The 3587-nt window shown below is 30.7% G+C and overlaps 1 non-coding gene across 1 annotated transcript; it reads left to right on the forward strand.

The window, feature by feature from the left end:
* Positions 1–3151: 3151 nt before the first annotated feature.
* LOC124100089 (small nucleolar RNA SNORA77) lies at positions 3152–3277 on the forward strand. The gene has a single exon (XR_006854153.1). It is a non-coding gene; the product is annotated as a small nucleolar RNA SNORA77 (small nucleolar RNA).
* Positions 3278–3587: the final 310 nt, after the last annotated feature.

The raw sequence follows: 3587 nt of genomic DNA on the forward strand, positions 1-3587 counted from the left end.
TTTATTGATTCACCTGTTTTTTTATTCTTTTCCAAATTGGACAGGTTGTCAAGGCAGCCGCTTTGTGGTGTTCTGTGCCTGAGAACTCTCTTCTAGAAGCCAGCTACCATGGGAACTTGCTTGGCAGGTACAATCTAACTTCACAGTAATTTCATCTCCTTTCTTCCTACTTCTGCCAACCTTTGACTGTTAACAGCCATTTCGATAGTGAGCAAGAGGAACAGAAAAAACTCTGAAAAGGAAACTTAATTTACTGGCTTATTAGTTTTATCAATAAAGGCTTTTTCTGTTAAAGTACAACTAGAGTTTGTATCCTACTTTATAATCTTTACTAACACTTTATCAATTAGTATTATTCAGTGAGTTTGTAATCAAACAAATCCAACAATTAAACTGCTTAAAAAAGTATGCTTCAAAATATTATTTCTTTCTTTGTATATCAGAAAGCATCAGTTAGTTTAATATGTTTCATTTTTAATGATTTTTAATGCATTGTGCAATCTGTATAAAAATAAAGACAAAGAAAAGCTGGTATGTTTAGCCAGTTTTAATTTTATTTTTTTTACAATGGTTTGGATCATTTCTCATTTTATTACTTTCATTAATGAGATCTGAAATGCTTAAGACTACAATCAGAAAATAATTTATTCCATGGTAATTTATTTGGAAGTTACCACTTTTGAGACTTGTTTAGGATAGGAGATCTAGAAAATGAGACCTTTTATAAGTTATCCTCTTCTATTTTTTTTTCTTTCCCTCTTCTAAAAGCTTAATTTGTGCCTGTATATTTCTATGACACAGCAAATCAATAAGTGGAAGAAAAAATACACTCAGTTGATCATATGTTTTTGGCCATATGATGTCTACCACCTAGCACTATAGGTGTTTTTTTCCCTTGTATGACCTCATTTTTCTGGTGGGAAGTAGAAAACGCCAATAAGTATATATGGGCAAAAATTATGTGTTTCTCTTATAGTTTTAGATTCCTCCAACATGGGTATGTACAGCCCCATAAACTTGTAACACATTTGAAAATAAACTTTTAACCATTTTTTAGGGCTAAACACATAAAAATATTACAATTCAAATGATAATTTTTTTGTCCACACATCATTCTCTAAATGAGTTAATATGTGCACTTTTGATATGCAAATTATCTAAAAGTTTTGTATTTTATTTACAGTAGCAAGCATATGTAAGAATGAGTTTAAAAAAGCATAGTAAGTTTTAAAGGAAGTGGCTGAAATCATATTGATATATTGGGACGATATTTGTGACCATTTCACAAAGTTTGAGTGGTAGCAATTACTGGAAAAAGAATATGGAGGCAGAGTAATATTTACATAACAAAAATAATGACCTATGTTCTCATTCATATGTATGTGGAAGCCAAAAAGATGATTTGAAAGAGGAGAGTAAGAAGAGTTTGATAGTGGGTACCAAAATTCAGTTAAGTGCTATGAGTTCTAGCATTCTCTATAGTACACAGTGATCCCATACAACAATTTATTCTGTATCTTGTAGAAACTCTATAACCATTATTTTTATCATTATACTTTTTACATATATCAAATTAAACACTGTCCTCATAAATATGTGTAAAATGAAATTGTGTAATAAAGAAAAGTAATACATCTACAAAACAGAAAAATTGTAGATTATAAACATTAACAAAGGCAGTACATCAGACTTAAATAATTTGTATTATAGGAATCCATAAAATAAAATAAAAATTAACAATGTTTTATTCAATATTGTAAGCTTGGAAAATATGTAATAATATTCAATGCCATATAAACAAATACAATGCACTCTGAATTAAATTTCATTGTTTTGACTTGAGCCTGAATACATCATCAAGTGTTTAATTTAAATTTCAACAAAGCCAAATGTGAAATAATTTAACAATTTTAATATTCAAATTTGTTTTGTCATACTGTCGTTATTAATCTATTGTCTATCAGCTGCAATCTGCGTGATACTTTGCTTTCTCATGCTGAAACTGAGACCTACACACGTTTGTTTTTGGTAGTTGACCTTCTGTCATATTCTACCAATAAGGGACACTGGAGGCATACTGGAGAACAGAGGGAACGGAGTAGAAATTTTATGTATTTTTTCCTTTATGGGAGCAATTGTATCTTTCACAGACTTTTAGCAGTTCCTCACAGAATCCAGCTGCTTTGCCACACTTAGAACCAGTCTCTCAGGGCCCATAAGTTTCCTGGGGGGATGAGGTCACACCCCACTAATGAGTTTGAACTCCAGTTCCTTTGTTCCGAAGTCCTAAGTGTAGAAGCTGCTTTCTTTAGTTAACAATTCTGGGTTTAATAGAAACCTTTAAGAGCCTCTGTTCTATTTGACTTCTCCATCAATTGTGTAAACAATTGCCTATATTAATTCTGTCTATTCAGGAGACTTTCGGATAACCAATATGATCTGATCTGTATACTGAATAGTTGCTATCATAAGAATCCAATTTTTGTAATTTTGCCTCACATATGCTCTTTATTTTTCTTTGTATTATTATTATTTTCAGTTATTTTTTATATGTAAGATAATTAGAACAATATTAAACATTATCCCATTTCTTTAGATTTTTTTCTTTCATTACTTCATTCTAGTATACTTTTACTTAGTTGGATTTTAAATATTTTTAACAACATAATTAGTACTTATAATTCACCATTCAAAATAAAAAAATATTGTGCACTGGCTAATTATTGTTGTTGTTTTTAATAATGGTGGTAGGTCAGTTGGATAACCACGTGGGAGTAAATGTATCTTGATTCTTGTTTCACATCACACATAAAGATAGATGTAGTTATAACAGAAATCAACAACTCATTATGTGACTTTAGAAGAGAGAACTAAGTTTAAAATAAGAGAGATCAATAATTATAAGAGAAATTTTTCTAAATTGAACTGTATTTTAAAGCTTTTTTTTTTTTTAAATTGCTAAAAGTATCATTAATTGGGCAAACAGATGACTCAGAGTAAAATGAAGTGTTTCTAATACATATATGTGACAAAAGATTCATATCCAGATATGAAAAGAAAATCAACAACAACAACAATAAAAAAAAACCCAAACATAAACCAAGTAGAAAATAGGAAGAAGATGTGCACATACAATTCTCAAAATAATATAGCAAGTATACTCAGCACCCAACTGTAGCCTCCGGCGGGTACTTTTTCTCTCTACCAGAGAAATAGTCCAGGGTACAGTGGCTGCCTGGATATGTCAGGAGAAATGCAGCTGTCTGGGAACTGAAGGTGCTTAAAAAAAAAAAAAAGCTTATGTCAGATAGGCAATTAAGCAAGATTCATTAGATAAGTATGAGAATAGTTAAGATAGAAAATAACAAATGCTGGCACTGATATGGAACATAATAGTAGAACATTATAGTAAAAACTACTACAATGATTTTGGAAAGTTCTTTAGCAGGATCTACTAAAGTTGAAAGGGTGTAACAGACCCTATGACCCAGCAGTTGTTCTCTTAGAAAAATACCTAAATGCATACACATGTTCAACAAAAGACAAGTATTCTTGTGATTTGTTCTAGCAATATTTGTAGAAGCCTC

This window comes from Marmota monax, unplaced genomic scaffold, assembly GCF_021218885.2.
Source record: "Marmota monax isolate L192 unplaced genomic scaffold, Marmota_monax_Labrador192_F-V1.1 WCK01_AAM20220418_F8-fsc00053, whole genome shotgun sequence".
Lineage (NCBI taxonomy): Eukaryota > Metazoa > Chordata > Mammalia > Rodentia > Sciuridae > Marmota > Marmota monax.